This window comes from Grammomys surdaster, unplaced genomic scaffold, assembly GCF_004785775.1.
Source record: "Grammomys surdaster isolate TR1022 unplaced genomic scaffold, NIH_TR_1.0 1019, whole genome shotgun sequence".
Lineage (NCBI taxonomy): Eukaryota > Metazoa > Chordata > Mammalia > Rodentia > Muridae > Grammomys > Grammomys surdaster.
In genome coordinates this window covers 509,437-530,469 of record NW_021605438.1, presented here as the reverse complement: position 1 = coordinate 530,469, position 21,033 = coordinate 509,437, and the positions used below count along the sequence as shown (strand labels likewise).

General features: G+C 38.5%; 1 protein-coding gene and 1 pseudogene across 6 annotated transcripts in view; one reads left to right on the top strand and one right to left on the bottom strand.

The window, feature by feature from the left end:
• The window catches only part of Map2k4 (mitogen-activated protein kinase kinase 4), a 109,979-nt gene that overhangs the window by 50,333 nt on the left and 38,613 nt on the right, over window positions 1–21,033 (bottom strand). The window contains exon 1 of one of the 6 annotated variants that reach the window (XM_028783163.1): window positions 3,020–3,158. The exons of the other annotated variants lie outside the window; for them this stretch is intronic. The gene's annotated coding sequence lies outside the window, so the exon portion shown is untranslated. Of the gene's footprint in view, window positions 1–3,019; window positions 3,159–21,033 lie in introns of those variants that run through there. 6 annotated transcript variants of the gene reach the window in all.
• On the top strand, window positions 8,707–11,294 carry LOC114634589 (annotated as a pseudogene).

The following is a 21,033-nucleotide window of genomic DNA, read 5'->3' as shown; positions in this document are numbered from 1 at the left end:
TCTCTCTCTCTCTCTCTCTCTCTCTCTCTCTCTCTCTCTCTCTCTCTGGTTGTATTTTACTGTGTCACTGCTGGACTTCAATAATCTGTGCCTGTTGAGTAATAAGAAGCATTTCTTGTTCTACTGCCTGTTTGGGTTTTTTGGTTGTTGTTGTTTCTCGAGACATGGTTTCTCTCTGTGTAGCCCTGGATGTCCTGAAACTCACTCTGTGAACCAGGCTGGCCTCGAACTCTTGTTCTACTGCCTAAAAGAGCATCACTGAGACCTGCTAGTTCAAGTAGTCTGCTTTGTCATTGCTGTTCTGCCCAACAAGTTCTTTATCTAGAGTAGTGGTTCTCAACATGTGGGTTGCAACACCTTTGGAAGTCAAACGACTCTTTCACAGGGGTGGCCTAGAACTATCGGAAACCAGATACTTACATTATGATTCATAACAGTAGCAAAATTACAGTTATGAAGTAGCAATGATAATAATTTTATGGTTGGAGGTCACCACAACACTACAACTGTATTAAAGGGTTGCAGCATTAGGAAGTTGAACTCTCTAGAACCATAAATCTTATCCACCAAAAATGTTTCACAGGCTTGTTTACCTTCTCAATGAATTCAAGAATGCCAAAAAAAGTTCAGTTATTTAGGTTTTGAAATCAGTTCTTTCCCTCCAGTTCCTGGCAACTGCTATGTCTGAGTGTGCTGCATACAACATGGTCTCTCACTACCACTTTGTTTCCAGATTCCTAGGAATCACTCTTCCTCATGTGACATTCTGTTTAGTAAAACTGCTGCTCCTTCTTCCAAACCTAGTCTCACATTTTAGCTTCTCAGACCCTTCTTAAAAGCTACATTTCATTTAAATTTTTTTATTAATTTATATTTCTTTTTATATTATGAGTACTTTGGCTGCATGTATGTCTGGTGCCCACAGAAGCCAGAGGAGAGTGTTAATCCACAAAATCTTCAATTATGGACAGTTATGAGCTATTACAATGGGTGCTAGGAACTGAACCCAGCTCTTCTGCAACAGCAACAAGTACTGCTGACCACTGAGCCATCTTTCCAACCCCTACAAATTAATTTCTTTTCATTATGAAGAGAATTAATTAGTCCTGGCTAGGGATGGGTGAAGGAAACTATTTGAATCCTGAGAAATGTTACTGAGAGATGGTCTTCCTAAAATCAGCTAAGATATGTTCTACTGTTATAAAACCTGTGTCCTTATCTGTGTCTGTGTAGCACCAAGTTTCTCATTCTAAAGTATGGAGAGAAGAAGGACCTCATAGCAGAAAAGACAGACACAAGGTAAAATCTTAGGGCACTAGGCATCAGGCATAGTTGGTAGCAGGCCCTGAGAGAAAAAAAAATAATGCAACTGTCACTAGCTCCTGCCTGGATGGCTCAGACTACTGCAGGGAAAGGGGATCCAGGAAGGTTTGTCAACATCCTTGAGTTGAGAACATGGATCTGAGAGTATAGAGAGATCACAGCAACTAGAATTAAGGCAGGGTACACATAAAAAGCATCCCACAAACATGCAAACCTCCCTCTACTTTGTATCATTGCATGTGAGAAATGCCACAGCTGGTAAGGCAGACACCCAGGGCCTAGTGTAGAAATGCTAATATCCATAGCACCAGTGCAAATTCTCCCACCCTTAGTCTCCTTGCTCTTTACTATTAACCTTTGAGCTGACAACAGAGGACTCTAAAGCGTAAATCCTGGTCTTACTGCTACTGCAATCTTCTACCTCCACCCATAATGCTTTACTCATGATGACCTCATTTCCCAGATAAGGTGTGCCCTCATCCATCTCTCTTCTCTTAAAGAACTGTGTTTGTTCTGTCTGTTTGTTTGTTTGTTTGAGAGGAAAGGATAAAGGGGGACCTGAAGCAGGGCAAATAAGGCCACCTTTCCACAGGCAGTCTCTGCCTGAGGAGAAAACTTGGGTAGAATTTTTATTTTGGTAGCCTCATAACTAGCACAACTGCCAATGGGAGCCAACATGAGACCCAGGTGTGTTGGTACACACCAGGAAGTCAGCACCCTGGGGGCTGAGGCAGAAGGATCACAGATTCAAGCCAGTACAGAACATATTGAAAGACCTGTCAAAGGAAGGGTAAAGAGTTCAGTATAACTGATCTGTGATACAGCAGCTTAATTTAATCCCAGATATACAATAAGCCTGACATACTCATGATTCCAAAAAATATAACTGTTACTGCATTCAAGAAAATTTTTGTATTTCTTGAATACTCCTTAGGCTTACGCATATAATTTAATCATATGCACAAATGTTTTGGTAAGGTGAAAAAATATATATTCCCAGAGCCTCCTACATCTCAACTTGGCATCCAATATGAACATATTTATAGATAAAGAATTCAACTAGAAAAGAAACAAGACTTCATTTGGTCTTTTCTCTCTGGGAAACTCTCCCTGGATATCCTGGACTGGGCTCCAAGTTTCTTCACTGCATCTTTGAATGGAGTCAGAATATACCAGTCCTTAGTAGATGCATAATCTACAATCTCAACAACATTCTCATAAAGTATGGTGTGCTTGCTTAGTACTTCCTTACTCTTAGTAAATATTAATTTGTATCTACCGCTATTCATTTTTGCTTACTCTTATGATCATCTCTATACCTCTACTTCTCAGGGGTTTCATTCTTTAGTATTCAGATGATGCTATGGGCATTAGCCCATCAAATTAAAATGGGTTTTCTCTTTAAGACACCATCCACACTGGATCCTCTTGTTTACTGTTTGATTCTTCACACACATACATCTCTTTTCAAACATGGGCCCAAAGGTAGTGACTGAGATTTCTAGGGACTTCAAGGACAAATACTAATATTATGACTGAGGCTCACTGCTTATATAGGATGAATGAAACACTGCAGACGTCCCAGCCTCAGCTGGTTCTTTAGACACTCCAACAGTACAAACATCCCAGCAAAAACCAAGCCTCGGGTAATTACAGTGACGTATTCCTTCTACACCGCCATCTACTGTTTGCTTACTTGGTGCTTCTTCTGAATCAGTTTGTTTCCAGTGGCATAGCCATGAGTCTCATCCCTCATAACTCAGATTCTTGCTTTGGTTCCAATCATTTTCATTAAAACTCCAAATGTGTTTGTTACTGTTTGGAGTTTGAAAGCTGAGAGCTGAGGAGAGACATGAAGAAATGAGAAGAGGACGAGATGACGATCCTGGCACTGTCTTCCTAAGTCCCCTGTGAAGCCTGGTACTCCCCCTCTCCAGCATCCTAGTGTCCATCCTACTGCCTCAATACCACATGGCCATGCTCTATGGCTTGTATGGCCCCATATGTGAAGATTGAATCCAGTATCTTTCCCAATAGTCGAAATCACCTGCAGAATGTATTCTACACAAGTTTCCAAAAGAAGCTGGCCAGAAACTGACTAACCTTAACACAAAATGTGGTTTAAGAGAACAAAATCCAGTTTTTGAATAATCCCCTGTACCCCTAAAATATATGTCTATCCAGAACCACAGAATATAACCTTATCTTTACAATCTTATTTCAGATCTCAGAAAGAGATTACTTTGATTAAAATAGGTCCAAAATAGTAGAATCGATGGGTGCATGTGTTGGCACTGGGCAGGAAGGGACCTACAGGTTTGGGGCCAGCCTGGTCTACATAACAAGTTCTAGGCCAGCCTAAAGCCCTTTCTTAAAATTAAAAAAAAAAAAGGAATCTTACTATACACACATGAATGATTTTTCAGACATTTCAAACATTATAGCTCTCCTTAAAGGAAACAGAGAGAAAAACAAAAGGTGGTAAAGTGAAGATAAAGGAAGAGATTGTAATGCCACTGAGACAAGGCCAGACATGTTCAATATAACCTAGAGGAACAGAGAGGGAGGGAGTCTTCTCTAGAACCTGGAGAAGAAGCATGGCCAAGCCAACACCTTAATTTTTGATTTCTGGCCTCTAGCACTGTGATAGAAAAAATTGCTATTGCTTTAAGGTACCAACTCTGTCACAACAGTTAGTTACAACAGACATAAGAGTACATTATGATTATCAAACTTTTCTGTACAGCATCGGATAGTAATTACTTCAGGCTTCACAATAAGGTCCTTGCAGACAATCTTTGTTGTAAACATGCAGCCAGATCACTGACTGTGTTCCTGTCAAACTTCATTTGCAAGAAGAACCTGCCATGGAGATACAACATACTGACGGGCATGACATAAAAGTTGTCTGGTTATCACTTAAGCATCTAAATGACTATATTTTTCTAGATCCCTTTTCTCTTTTAAATTTATAATTTTACACCATAAGAAACCCTAATTATCTACTCAAATCCTACAGACTTATTTCCAGAATTTAATCTCAAAAGGAACTTGGGGTTTTTTCTTAAATACCCTGCCCCCCAGATCAATAAGGTTAAGGCTCTAACTACCTTCTCAAGGCTTTCTTATCATTTATGCAAGTCCTTAGTTCAGCAAACCTCCTTATTAGCACATTGGCTGCTGTCTTTCAGCAGGTGATAGTAATTACCTTGATGGACTTCTTGCTCAAAACAAAAATCTGATTTTTTCAAACATGCTGATGCCTACTACCTTTCCTTTAAAAAAGCAAGAACCATCTTCTGCCTAGGCCCACCTTTCCTCAGAACCTTTCACTGTCGACTGAGTGGGTGTACTTTCCTCCTTTCCTCACCACCCCTGTAAGAGATGCACTTACCTAATTCTCTCCCAGTGGCACCAAGCAGATCCTCCTTTCCAAACCACATTTTCCTTTTTGTCTTTAAGCAAGCTCCAGGTTACCAAGCCAGGATGGATGAAATGCCTCAAAGCTGTTTAATTCAGCGCGCACACACACACACACACACACACACACACACACACACACACACGCCAGTCTTCTTAGAATAAACATGCACATATCCCAATAACACAGCAACTGTTCCTCTCTCCATACACTGTGAAAATCTCTAGATGAATACTGCTCTATGCATCCTTCTGCAATGCAGCTCTGTTAATTCCGGAAATTTCCACAGTAAACTCAGCCTGTCGGTTACCATGGAAACTGCCTGCTCCTGGCTCTACTAGCAAAATGAGAGTCTTTGCCTAGATCTAAAAAGGAGCAAAAAAAAAGAAAGGTCACCAAAAATTTGCTCAAACAATCCAATTAGAAGCACTCACATCCTAATGTTTTTAATCAGAAAGTAGTAAGAAGCTGGGTACAGTGTGGTACCTATAACCCTAGCATTCAAGAGGCTGCAGGAGGCTGGAAGCCCTTGGCCAGTCTGGATTAAGGAGTCAGAGTCTGTCTCTTGGAAGGATGGGAAGGAGGATGGAGGGACAAAGTAGAGAAATATGCAATAGTTGGGCCAAAATTGACTTAGGATGGAAAGGTTAATATTTCCTCACCAATGAAAAGAATGATGTTGAAGAGGATGAGGCAAACGCTTATGTTTTTATATTGCTGCTACAGCCAGTGTATTTGCTACAAGCTGACCTTCTACCAGCTATACTCAATATAGCCATTTCCCTGAGCTGTTTCATATAGAGGAAGGTGAAGAAACTGCTCTAAGCTAACAAGCTGTATGTTTCCACCCCAACCACCACAGCACTTAAAATGGTATCTAAGGAATTTCACTAAGACATCACACATTGCTAATCCATCCTTCTCTAACTGCTTCCTCATAAATGCTGGACTTCTATGATGTCACACACAACCTTCTACCTCCCAAGGTGGAAGACAAATTTATCATCTAAATCCTGACAACTCGATGCTTTTTTAAATCTCCAATTTAGCATTGACTTCTTGTCAGATATATGGGTGTGACAAGTTACATCATACTCCTGCCCACATGGAGTCACTCTTGGCAGAGTTGGAGTGAGACCCTCTGACAACACAGGCCAAAATCAGTCCTCCCTCTGAAGTCACTTCTGTCACATATTTTGTCACTGAAAAGTCAATTATATATTTCCATATCTACTAAGTTTTCCTGTAAGAATATGCATGTAATATATATAGTTTTAGTAAGCTTGTCTTAGAAAAGAAGTAGTAACTGCACAAAGCTTACTATTTTATAATTTTCTGGATCAATGGAATACTCTTTCTTTTTCTTTCTGCTTGTCCCCCACCTCGGTTTATTGAGACAGGATCTCACTATGTAGCTCTGGCTGTCCTAGAACTAATTATTTGGACCAGGCTAGCCTTAAACTCACAAAGATCCATCTGCCTCTGCTTCCCACTGGGATTAAAGCATGTGCCAGTATGCTTGGCCAAAACCTGAAGCATGTATTATTTTTTTAAAGACGGTATGTTCAACCTATATGGTAAGATTACACTGATCTCTATTAAAAGAAAGTGTTTGTTTGTTTGTTTGTTTGTTGATTGTGACAGGGCGTCACTAGGCTATCCAGGCTGGCCTCTTTTTCTTGGGCACAAGAGAACTACCTCTTTGGCTTTCTTAGTAGCTGGGACTAAGTTCATGATAGCATATCTGACTTCAAAACTATTCTTTAGAAAGAAAGCACACTAAAGATTAAGTCTCCCATTGTTCTCTAAAGGAGCCAACTACTCAGGTATATACTATACTTGGAATCATGAAACAAACGCTCCAGAGTAGGTTGAGAACCATATAACACTTGATAACAATTTATTTAAGTTTTGCTCAGGCTGAAGAGATGGTTCAGTGGCTAGGAGTGCTTGATGCTCTTGGAGAGAGCCTTTGCTTGGGTCTCAACACCTACATCAGATAGTTACCACCTATAACACCAGTTCTAGGAGATCCAACGCCCTCTTCTGAGCCTCATAGGCACCAGCATACACATAGTGCACATAAACTCACACAGGCACTCCTATATATATGCATAAAAACTAACTAAATAAAATTTTCACAGAAAAATCCCTCTATAGTTGGGGTCTGCTCAAAAATAGAAACTTTACTATGACAGCAGTTTTAAGGATGAAATCACTAGCACTGCTACATAACTTAATGAAATGAATCATTCTAGTTTTTTTTTTTTTTCAAACACCCTAGCAAAGGAAATTGAATGAGCAGAAGTAACATTTGTCACACACTGCTCTACTGGCATAAGAAGTGATTTTAACCAACACCAGTGTCCATATAATTATCAACCAAGTATTTTGACTGCTGAAAGAATAAACAGTCTATCCATATAACTTTATTACTCTGTTTCTTTAATACAGTATTATTTACATATAGTGAAATATTCACATCACAGCCATTAGGTTTTGGCAAATTCACACACACTTAGGTCTTGCAAGATTTACCAAGACAGAAAACCTGACACACATACACACCCCCCAAGGTGGCTCCTTGTACCATTTTTGTCAGTCTGTACAAGACAAGACTGTTCTCATTTCAACTACCCCCACAGACTTCAGCCTTGCCTGCTCTGCAATCTCAGACAGATGAAGAAACAACATGTGCTCTTCTTTGTGCCTGGCTGTGTCTCAGCATTTCTGGACTCACATGTGCTTATGTGGATCAGTAATTCTTATTGCATTCTAGTAATACACAGTTTATTCATTCATCCTCCCATGAATAGACATTTGTATTTTTGTAGAACCAAGATGAACAGTTTCTATTACTGTTCAAATGCAAATTTGCATAAAAACATTTTCACACTGGGCAATGATACAATGCTAGATGTCATGTTTTCACTCATAAGAAACTATTAAGGGGCTTTCTAAAGTAGTTGAGTCCTTTTCTATTCCCTCCGCAATATGAGAATTCTGATACCATTATGTATCCTTTTAAGTGTGGGCCCTTCTGGCAGGTGAGCAATATCACTCTCATTTTATCTGACTCTCCTGCTTACTAATGTTAAACATGCCTTCCATGCATTTATTGACTATTCCTAAGTTTCTTTGTGAAATGGCCACTTAAATCTAAAACCCATTTAAAAGGATTGCTTGTTCTGAGTTGTTAATAGTTCATTGTATATCTGAAAGTCCTTTGTCAGGTAAATGCAGAATATTCTCTAACTGCATGACTGGCCTATACAATTTCCTAAGAAACTTCTGGTAAGCAAAAACATCTTCAATGAAGTCCAATATTTCTTTGGTGGCAATTTACACAACTATGTTCTTCTGTACTATCAAATAAGTATTTACCTATGCTAGATAAATACATTAGGATGGTTTCCTTTACAATTTCGATGGAATTTCTACTTTACCCTTTAGGACAATGCTTTATTTTAGGCACATGGTGTGAATTGGGAAATGGGGTTCACTCTGTTACAGATCTTACCCCAGTGTGCTCAATCATCATAGAAGGTCTATCCTGTACACAGAACTGTACAGGGATCTTAGATGAAAATTAACAGACTATACATGTGTGCTCATATGCTTAACTTCCTATTCCATCTTATATACCATTCTTAGAAGACTTTAGTTGTTGTATCTTCATAATTTATACCCCTCATCTTCATTACTTTTTACAAAAGTATTTTTCACTATTTTACATCCTTTGTACTTCCACATAAATTACATAATCAAAATGTCGATGTACATTTGTGGGGGGGGGGGGGGTGTGTGTGTGTGTTAAGGTTGCTAAGAAATTCCTGAGTTGAATTAATAAATGAGATAAGAACAGGCACCTTAATTAACACTGTTCTTTACAATACAGGAATAAGTCATTATTTTTGTACATGCATGTGTGTGTGCCTGTGTATGACTATGGCTTGAGGGGTATGGCACATACGAGGTAAGCACTCCATCAACGAGCTACATGATTTGCCCAGAAGAAGACATCTTACTCATGTATTCAAGTCTTTCATATCCCCCCATAATTAATATATTAGTGAAGTCTTAATGTATTTTCTTTAACTGTATCAATAACCATTTTGTACTTTTTAGACTATAATAAATAATCCTTCTGAAACTTTAATTTCTAAGACATTATTTTTGCTAACAGGTGTTTACAGAAAGAACTGATTTTGTTACCCTTACGCTTTGCTAAAGTCACTTAATAATTTTAGTAATTTTGCTAGATTAATATTTTCTACATATGCAATTAAAACACCTGTCTGAAAAAAGCCTGATTTGGAATCCAATCTTTACGTTTTTCTGTTCAGAGTCTGGGGTTTCCTGTCTTGTCACAGACACAGCACTGAGTCTTTCATCACTAAGTATACTATACACTGTAAAAGTATTTCCTTAGATTCCACCAAAGAGTCAGGAACTACCTCTCTCAGTTTAATGAAATGTTTTTGCTAATAAATGTTGTCAAATATTATTCTGTACCTATTGAAAGCCTACATATTTTTCTCCCTTAGTTTATTAATACAGTGAATTATAAGGATCAAATATCCAACCAAAATTAATCCAAAGTACTGTTTATAAGGATTTCCAAGTGTATGCTTATTAACGATGGAATTCTGTGGTCTCCTTTGCTTTGTAAGGTCTTTGTCTGGTTTCTGTCAGTGCTATGTTGACTTCGAGGTTTGAGCTGAGACATGTTCCTTACTCCATTGTCTAAAGAATTCTGTAAACTTAATATTATTTCCTCTTGGCTTTATTTTCATTCCTGTTGGTTGTTTCCCCAGGGTCTCACAGTAGGCAGGATCACTACCAGATACTATACTTTACTGTGCCCACAGCTCTGTCCTTTTATATTTGCTATCAGGTACAGAGAAAACACCAAGGTCCCACATTTCCTGTTTAAGAATGTTAAAATACACCGGGCAGTGGTGGCGCATGCCTTTAATCCCAGCACTTGGGAGGCAGAGACAGGTGGATTTCTGAGTTCGAGGCCAGCCTGTTAAAATATAAATTCAACTTTTTATCAGATGAGGAACTTCTTGAGCAAGCTTTTGTTATTTATGTCACAAACTAACTCAATTTACCAAATTTCTTAAATCTTTTTTTTTTGTTGTTTTGTTACCAAATTTCTTGAGATAAATTACTGACTGTATTTCTGTGCTTTTGTATATATGGGATCAGTAGTGATAGCCCCTCTTTCCTTTTTTACAAAGGTAGCTTGAAGTTCTTTTCATTTCCTTCTTCGTTGGGAGGAGGCATCTTTCCATTTAGCTCAGACCTGCCTGGAATTCTAAGTTCTCTTTTCTTGTGCTTCCAAGTAGCAAGTAGTAGATCTACAGACTTATTCCATGTGCAGCTGCTACTTGCTCACTCTCTAGCTCGCACTCTGTCTCTCTGTCTTTCTCTTTGCCCACCCACCTGCCTGCCTGTCTGCCTGTCTGTCTGGCTATCCTAGGCATATATCATGGCTCTTAGCTTCCAGGAAAACTTTTTAAAAGGTTAAGTATTCTCTACTATTCATCCATTACCTATGGCCTAGAGTTCCACTATTCTTATTATCTCCTTTCTTTTACTTATTTAACACCTGAATTCACTCCTTCCTAGCTCTTCAATGTTACTCATTAATCTTCTAAAGGGACTTTGTGCCTTTGCTTAGGCTGTAAGGCGCTTAGTGATAATATCCTTATGATTCATTTTCTCACTCTTTAAAACCTTTGTAATTTCTCAGATTGCGTTTAACTCACATCCATTTCTCGAGATGGGGAGGGGGATCTGACTAAGAAACATGTAGAGCTAGGCTTCATGATACACATATAGCCAGAATCCATGCACTCGGGTAGCTAAAACAAGTTTAAAGCTAGCCTGGGCTACATACTGAATTCAAGATCATTCTTAAACTCTCTACAATCACAAAAAATACTCAGCCATCAGCTTAACAGGAGCATAATTCCTTCACTCAAAGGTTTTTAAATTCAAAGTTTTTAAAACTTTTTAAAATCAGAAATATTATTACCAATCACCTTGCTAGTCCAAACTTTACAAATAATTACATAGAAACTGTGCCAGGTCAGGAAAATTCATTCCTCTTGAGCACAGCTGAAGAATTAAACACAAATAACAAATCTATAATTGCCTTTTTCATTCCCTCAGAATATTCAAACCCTGAAATTAATTCTTCATACCAGCCCCAAAGTAAGCCATGGAAATGGAAGACGAAGACTTTGAAGACTCCTTAAATAAGGATGTAAACCACAGTACAGAAATTTTACAAACTGCACATTCACAGTACAGACAAGACACTGATAGATAAGGAACATCTTTGGCAAGTCTCTAACCTACATTCAAAGAACACTCTTCTTGAGCTATAAAACCAACAATATCTAGCAATACTGAAGACTTTGGAAACTTTTATGAGCCAGCTACAATAGGGAACTGGCTATGTGAAGAGAATGTCAAGACAATAGAGAACTGTTTCAAAACATCTGTAGTCACTATGATATTTATAAATCAGTTTTGAGAGTTATCGTTTTTATATAAGCTTTTCCCAAGTAAATCAAAACCATATATGAAATGAACTTTGCCCCGTAAATAAAGTTTGTTAATGAAGCTATGAAAATGTTCTAATATTCCAAACAACATCCTGTCCTTATAGTGCTCATTGTAATAATGGAAACTAGAAGAGGTGTTTGACTGAAGAAACGGTTTCACTACCTGACAGTTTTCCTAACTATAGCTAAAACAGTAAAACATAAAAATAACAGAACAAAACCACAGGCAAAACTGCCCATGCTGCATCAGTCCTGCTTCTGCCATTGGCATATGAACTGAACAAGCTAGTATCTTGGCCCTCAGAGGGTTGGGAATGGATCTTGGTGATATGGGACTTGCTGGTTCATGCAAGGCTTTGGGGGTCAGTGCCCAGTCATGGAGGCAAGAGGGAGACTCAGTCCCTAACCCGTAAAATAAGGGCATTTACTTTATCAGTAAGAGTCTGTTTCTTTGTAATTTCTTCCCTTTCTTTGAAGATACTTTGCTCAGAACAGATTTCCTATAAGATAATAAGTACTTATGTTGTAGAAGCTGTCCAGAATTTAATATTAACTATAAGATTATTCTCAATATCCTTTTGTTGTGTAACTGTTTGGCTTTAATTCTGTACCTATAATGTAAAAGAAAATATTAGTATTCTATTTCATCTGAACTCAAGCTGTCAGAAAAGTTACTTTTAACTTGAAAGAGAATATATACACACACATATGTGTACATGTAGCTCATCATTCTAATTCAGACATTTAAGTGCCTGAGCATCCTATATTTATAAAACTATATAAACAAAAAGGTTTAATCTTAAATATATTTTAGAAATCAGTTTTGTATCTATCCAGTAGGTATGATTTTTAAAGGGTGTTTCTATCATTTTTACATATAAATAACAGTGTAATACTTAAGATTATGCATCCCCCTTCTATATATGTTTTAATAAATTTAAGGTAAGAAATTATAATTAAGTAGCTATGACTTTATCCAAAGAGAATTGGTGATGATATAAATAAAAGTACTGTTTATATCCATATTGAATTTATGAGAAGTAAATTTTAAACTAAAGACTATGGCTCTAGGACACCTGTGAAGAAGGGGTGAATGTTCCCTGGGTATGCGACTGCCTATGGTATTGAGCACAATCCTTTTGATTTCATTACTAGTTTTTGTTTTTGTTTTGTTGTTAAATGAAAAATACTCTAAAAGGATGGTTCTGAGAGTTCTATAATGTACAAAGATGTCTGAGAACGTAAAAATTACAAGGTATTCAATAAATATTAGTTGCCCTAAATCAAAAATAATAACTTTTGTAAGTAGACAATAATTATATTTAATCATATTACTTTGTTTCTTTAAGATAATAAGGCTAATTATTCTTTAACTGTGTTAGCTAATGTAAAAATGCATTATCATTTTTATTAGGTAACTATGAAGGAAAACACCTGAATTAAGTATCCCTGTGTTACATTTTGCTTATAAATGATTTAAAATAGGTCATACAAATGGAAGAAAAAAAAAACCTTATTTAAGAATAAAGGCCATCGGGCTGGAGAGATGGCTCAGTGGTTAAGAGCACCTACTGCTCTTCCAGAGGTCCTGAGTTCAATTCCCAGCAACCACATGGTGGCTCATAATCATCTGTAATGGAATCTGATACCCTCTTCTGGTGGGTCTGAAGACAGCTACAGTGTATTCACATACATAAAATAAATAATAATAAATTTAAAAGAATAAAGGCCATCACTCCCCAACAGTGTCATGGGTTTCTTCCAGTCTGCGCCGATGCCCTAAGTAGACCTTGAGCATCAGCTCTGCACCCAATCCCCCAAAACCCAGAGGAGGCTGGACTCCCAGAAGCTCTAAACATGCCCAGGAGGCAGCAACAACTGCCCCAAACAGGGAGTAACTGGGACCCATGGGGACTCAGGAACTCACTCCAGGCCAGTGGCATGGGTTCCTTCCGGTTAGCACGGTTAGCACAAGTGCCCTGAGCAGACCTTGAGTGTCAGCTCTGCACCCAATCCCATGAAACCAAGTGGATGCTGGACTCACAAGAGTTCTAACACACCCAAGAACATAGGATTGTAGGATCACAGGACCTCGGGAGCTTGGTCACAACAGGATTTCAGGATCCCAGAGGCAGCCTGACTCCCAGCAGCTCTTACATCCAGGATCTCAGAATTACAGGATCACAGAGACAGCTGGACTCTGAGGAGTTCTAACACAACCAAGATAACAGGAAAGAGGCTCCAGTCAAATACAGTGAGTGAAGGTAGCACTAGAGATAACCAGATGACGAAAGGCAAGCACAAGAACATAAGCAACAAAAACGAAGGGTACTTGGCACTATCAGAACCTAGTTCTCCCACCATAGCAAGTTGTGAATAACCCATCACAGTGGAAAAGCAGGATTCAGATTTAAAATCACTTCTCATGATGATGATAGAGGACTTTAAGGACATAAATAACTCCCTCAAAGAAATACAGGAGAACACAGGTAAACAGGTAGAAACCCTTAAAGAGGAAACACAAAAATCACTTAAAGAACTATAAGAAAACACATCCAAACAGGTGAAGGAATTGAACAAAACAATCCAGGACATAAAAATGCAAGTAGAAACAAAGAAATCACAAAGGGAGACTACCCTGGAGATAGAAAACATAGGAAAGAGAACAGGAGTCATAGATGTAAGCATCACCAACAGAATACAAGAGAGAGAAGAGAGAATCTCAAGTGTAGAAGATACCATAAAAAATATTGACACAACTGTCAAAGAAAATGCAAAATGCAAAAAGCTTCTAACCCAAAGTATCCAGGAAATCCAGGGTACAATGAGAAAATCAAACCTGAGGATAATAGGTATAGATGAGAGTGAAGATTCCCAACTTAAAGAGCCAATAAATATCTTCAACAAACTTATAGAAGAAAACTTCCCTAATCTAAAGAACGAGATGCCTAAGAACATACAAGAAGCTTACAGAACTCCAAATAGACTAGACCAGAAAAGAAATTCCTCCCGTCATATAATAATCAAAGTACCAAATGCACAGAACAAAGTAAGAATATTAAAAGCAGTAAGGGAAAAAGATCAAGTAACTTATAAAGGCAGACCTATCAGAATTACACCAGACTTCTTACCAGAGATTATAAAAGCCAGAAGATCCTGGACAGATGTCATACAGACCCTAAGAGAACACAAATGCCAGCCCAAGCTACTACACCCAGCAAAACTTTCAATTACCATAGATGGAGAAACCAATATATTCCACGACAAAACCAAATTTACACAATATCTTTCCACAAATCCAGCCCTATAAATAGAGGTGAAACTCCAACACAAAGAGGGAAATTATACCCTAGAAAAAGCAAGAAAGTAATCTTCTTCCAATAAACTCAATAGAAGATAGCCACACAAATGTAATTCCACCTCTAATAACAAAAGTATCAGGAAGCAACAATCAATTTTCCTTAATATCTCTTAACATCAATGGACTCAATTCCCCAATAAAAAGACATAAACTAACGGATTGGATATATAAACAGGACCCAGCATTTTGCTCCATACTGGAAATGCACCTCAGTGACAAAGACAGACAGAATAAAAGGCTGGAAAACAATTTTCCAAGCAAATGATCCCAAGAAACAAGCTGGAGTAGCCATTCTAATATCAAATAAAATTGACTTTCAAACTAAAGTTATCAAAAAAGATAATAAGGTACACTTCATACTCGTCAAAGAAGAAAATCAACCAAGATGATCTATCAATTCTGAATATCTATGCTCAAAACGCAAGAGAAACCACATTCATAAAAGAAATTTTATTAAAGCTCAAAGCACACACTGCACCTCACACAATGATAGTGGGAGACTTCAACACCCCACACTCAGCAATGGACTGATCATGGAAACAGAAACTAAACAGAGACACAGTGAAACTAGCAGAAGTTATGAACCATATGGATTTAACAGATATCTATTAAACACTTTATCCTAAAACAAAACAATATACATTCTTCTCAGCAGCTCATGGTACCTTCTCCAAAATTGACCATATAGTTAACTGTTCATAAAACAAGCCTCAACAGATACAAGAAAATTGAAATAATCCCATGCATCCAATCATAGACTAAGACACCACAGACTAAGACTGGTCTTCAATAACGACAAAAAACAATGGAAAGCCCACATACACATGGAAACAGAACAGTACTCTAACTTGGTCAGGGAAGAAATAAAGACTTTTTAGAATTTAATGAAAATGAAGGCACATCATACCAAAACTTATGGGACACAATGAAAGCAGTGCTAAGAGAAAACTCACAGCTCTAAGTGCCTACAAAAAGAAACTGGAGGGAACATACACTAACAGCTTGACAGAGCACCTGAAAGACCTAGAACAAAAAGAAGCTAATACACCCAAGAGGAACAGACAGCAGGAAATAATCAAACTTAGGGCTGAAATCAACCAAGTAGAAACAAAACAACTATACAAAGAATCAACAATACCGGGAGCTGGTTCTTTGAGAAAAATCAACAAGATAGATAAACTCTTAGCCAGACTAACCAGAGGGCACAGAGACAGTATCCAAATTAATAAAATTAGAACTGAAAAGGGAGACATAAAAACAGAAACTGGGGAAATTCAAAAAATCATCAGATCCTACTACAAAATCCTATACTCAACAAAACTGGAAAATCTGGATGAAATGGACAAGTTTCTAGACAGACACCAGGTACCAAAGTTAAATCAGGATCTAAACAGTCCCATAACCCCTAAGGAAATAGCAGCAGTCATTAAAAGTCTCCCCACCAAAAAAAGCCCAGGACCAGATGGTTTTAGTGCAGAATTCTACCAGACCTTCAAAGAAGAACTAATACCAATTCCCTTTAACCTATTCCACAAAATAGAAACAGAAGGAACACTACCCAATTCGTCCTATGAAGCCACAATTACGCTCATACCTAAACCACACAAAGACCCAACAATGAAAGAGAACTTCAGACCAATTTTCCTCATAAATATCGATGAAAAAATACTCAATAAAATTCTCACAAACCAAATCCAAGAATACATCAAAACAATCATCCATCATGATCAAGTAGGCTTTATCCCAGGAATTCAGGGATGGTCCAATATTCAGGGAAATCCATTAACATAATCCACTATATAAACAAACTCAAAGAAAAAAAACCACATGATCATCTCACTACATGCTGAGAAAGCATTTGACAAAATTGAACACCTCTTCAAGGTAAACATCTTGGAAAGATAGGAATCCAAGGCCCATACCTAAACACAGTAAAAGCAATATACAGCAAACCAGTAGCCAACATCAAACTAAATGGGAGACAAACTTCAAGCAATCCCACTAAGATCAGGGACTAGACAAGGCTGCCGGCTCTCCCCCTACCTATTCAATATAGTACTAAAGTCCTAGCCAGAGCAATTAGGCAACACAAGGAGGTCAAAGGGATACAAATTGGAAAGGAAGAAGTCAAAATATCACTATTTGCAGATGACGATAGTATACATAAGTGACCCCAAAACTTCCACCAGAGAACTCTTAAACCTGATAAACAGCTTCAGCAAAGTGGCTGGATATAAAACTAACTCAGAAATCAGTAGCCTTCCTCGACCCAAAGGATAAACAAGCAGAAAAAGAAATTAGGGAAACGACATGCTTCATAATAGTCACAAATAATATAAAACACCTTGGTGTGAATGTAACCAAGCAAGTGAAAATCTGTACAGTAAGAACTTCAAGTCCCTGAAAAACAATATCAAAGAACATCTCAGAAGATGGAAAGATCTCCCATGCTCATGGGTTGGCAGGATTAATATAGTAAAAATGGCCATCTTGCCAAAAGCAATCTACAGATTCAATACAATCCTCATCAAAATTCCACCTCAAACCTTCATAGAGTTAGTAAGAGGAATTTGCAAATTCATTTGGAATAACAAAAAACCCAGGATAGTGAAAATTATTCTCAACAAAAAAAGAACTTCTGGGGGAATCACCATCCCTGACCTCAAGTACTACAGAGCAATAGTGATAAAAACTGCATAGTATTGGTACAGAGACAGGCAGGAAGATCAACGGAATAGAACTGAAGACCTAAAAATGAACCTACATACCTATGGTCACTTGATCTTTGACAAAGGAGCTAAAACCATCCAGTGGATAAAAGACAACATTTTCAACGAATGGTGCTGGTTCAATTGGAGGTCAGCATGTAGAAGAATGCAAATCGATCTATTCTTATCTCCTTGTACAAAGCTCAAGTCCAAGTGGATCAAGGACCTCCACATAAAACCATATACACTGAAACTAATAGAAGAGAAAGTGGGGAAGAGCCTAGGATACATGGGCGGGGGGTGGGGGGAGGGTCCTAAACAGAACACCAAAGGCTTATGCTGTAAGATCAAGAATTGTCAAATGGGACCTCATAAAAATGCAAAGCTTCTGTAAGGCAAAGGACACTGTCAATAGGATAAAACGTCAGCCAACAAATTGGGAAAAGATCTTTACCAATCCTACATCCCATAGAGGGCTAATATCCAATGTATACAAAGAACTCAAGAAATTAGACTATAGACAAATAAGCCTATTTTAAAAATGGGGCACAAAGCTAAACAAAGAATTCTCAACTGAGGACTATCAAATGGTTGAAAAGCACCTAAAAAAATGTTCAACATTTTTAGTTATCAGGGAAATGCTAATCAAAACAATCCTGAGATTCCACTACACCACAAGTCAGAATGGCTAGGATAAAAAAACGCAGGTAATAGCATAGCAGACTCTGGCAAGGATGTGGAAAAAGAGGAACACTCCTCCATTGTTGGTAGGATTGTAAGCTGGTAGAACCACTCTGGAAAGCAGTCTAGCAATTCCTCAGACAATTGGACATAGTATTACCTGAGGATCCAGCAATAACACTACTGGGCATATACCCAATAGATGCTTCAACATATAACAAGGACACATACTCCACTATGTTTATATCAGCCTTATTTACAATAGCCAGAAGCTGGAAAGAACCCAGATGATACCCAATAGATGCTTCAACGTGTAACAAGGACACATGCTCCACTATGTTTATACCAACCTTATTTACAATAGCCAGAAGCTGGAAAGAACCCAGATGTCCTTCAAGAGAGGAATGGATACAGAAAATGTGATACATTTACAAAATGGAGTACTACCAAAAAAAAAAAAAAAAAGTATTGCCGGGTGGTGGTGGCGCACGCCTTTAGTCCCAGCACTTGGGAGGCAGAGACAGGTGGATTTCTGAGTTCGAGGCCAGCCTGGTCTACAGAGTGAGTTCCAGGACAGCCAAGACTATACAGAGAAACCCTGTCTCGAAAAAAACAAAAAAAAAAAAAAATGGAGTACTACTCAGCTATTAAAAACAATGAATTCAAGACATTCTTAGGCAAATGGATGGAACTGGAAAGTATCATCCTCAGTGAGGTAACTCAATCACAAAAGAACACACATGCACTTATTGGTAAGTGGATATTAGCCCAAAAGCTCGCAATACCCAAGATACAACTCACAGACCACATGAAGCTCAAGAAGAATGAAGACCAAAGTGTGGATGTTTCGGTCCTTAGAAAGAGTAACAAAATACTCACTGGAGCAAGTACAGAGACAAAGTGTAGAGCAGAGATGGCATGAAGAACCAACTGGAGATTGCCCCACCTGGGGATCCATCCCATGTGCAGTCACTGTTGTGAATGCCAGGAAGTGCATGCTGATAGGAGCCTGATATAGCTGTCTCCTGAGAGGCTCCTCCAGAGCCTGACATACACAGAGGCAGATGCTAGCAGCTAACCATTGAATTGAGCAAGGGGTCCCCAATGGAGGAGTTAGAGAAAAGACTGAAGGAGCTGAAGGAGCTGGTAGTCTCAGGTGGAGAGCGACAATATCAACTAACCAGAGCTCCCAGGGTCTAAACAGCCAGCCTGGGAACACACAAAGAGGGACACATGGCTCCAGGTGTATATGTAGTGGAGGCTGGCCTTGTCGGGCATCAGTGGGAGGGGGGGCCTTGGTCCTGAGAAGGCTGGATGCCCCAGTGTAGGGGAATTCGTGGGCAGGGCGCGGGAATGGGTGGGTGGAGGCACACCCTCACAGAAGTAGGAAGAAGGGAGATGGGATAAGAGATTTTGAGGGGGATGGGGAAAGGGGATAACATCTGAAAGGTAAATAAATAAAATATCCAATAAAAAAAAAAAACAGATAATGGAACTGGCTATTGCAGCCGAGCATTTGAGACTTTTTGTCAACAATTTAATATTACCCATATTACTGGGATTCCTTATAATCCTCAAGGAGGAAGTACTGTGGAAAGGACACATGGAACTTTAAAACAGTATCTTCATACAACAAAAAAAAGGGGAGGTATATCCCCGTACAGCACAAATTTATTTAAATCATGCTCTTTCTGTTTTTAATTTTAAAAAAATGGATGCCAAAGAACTTTCTGCTGAGTGTCTATGGCACCCTACATAAGTATGCCTAGGTGAAAGGAAGGATCCACTTACTGGAATATGGCATGATCCTGATCAGGTATCTAATATGGGAAAGAGGGTATGTTTGTGTTTTTTTTCTGCAGGATGCTGAAGTAGCATGGTGTCTGCCAGAGTGATTGGTGAGACATGCTGATGCTGGGATAAAGAATGATGCTCACCTGTGAGCTTGCTGAGTGCCCTAACAATGGTGACTGGGAAGCTGTATTGGACATATGTTCCTGATCCACCTTTGCTTTCCTATATCCCAGATGGGACAAGCTGTCTTGCCTCAAGTTTTAGGCCTTGTGGAACAAAGAATCAAAAAGATAAGTTATAATGACTCTTGTATTTTTCCTAAACGTGACCAGTTATTCGATCTCAATCATGTACTGGTCTAAAATCAATTCAATATTGGAAATAACAGTCTCCATTTGGAAGACTGGATATGGACATTTTCAGAGGCATATTCGGAAGTTAGCTGCAGTTCTCTATAATGTTATGTTAGCAAGAGATAAAGTTGGGACAGGATCTGGATTTCAAACAAGTGTTAGTACATGTGTTAAGGCTCTTTTAATTGTCAAGTTAAAATTACTTTTGTTTCTTCTATAGTATTTACTGTAAGCTGCACTGATTGTACACTTTCTAATTATGTTAGTGGGGGCCTATCAACTAGCTTTTGTTTTATTGCCCTGAGAATTACAGAACCTTGGTTTTCTGAAAAAAACTTGCAAGTACTGGAAGAAGTGAATCAGGCTTTAAGCAGAAGCAAGAGGGTAGTGGGTTTGATTATTGCTGGTATAACAGCTTTAATTACATTAATTGCTAGCACCACTGCTTTTGCAATTGCTTTGACACAAGAAGTTAAGACAGCTACTTTTGTTAATCATTTAGCAAGAAAAGTTACTAATATGTTGAGTATAGAAGAGGTTACATGTCGGGCGGTGCTGGCACACACCTTTAATCCCAGCACTTGGGAGGCAGAGGCAGGCGGCTTTCTGAGTTCGAGGCCAGCCTGGTCTACCGAGTGAGTTCCAGGACAGCCAGGGCTACACAGAGAAACCCTGTCTCGAAAAAAAAAAAAAAAAAAAGAGGTTACACAGGCATTTGGAACATCGGATTGATGCTCTTTATCCTATTCAAATTATTGGAAGGAGGTTCATAGTTTAATAGTAAAGAGCCATTTTTGAGTGTCATGCCAAA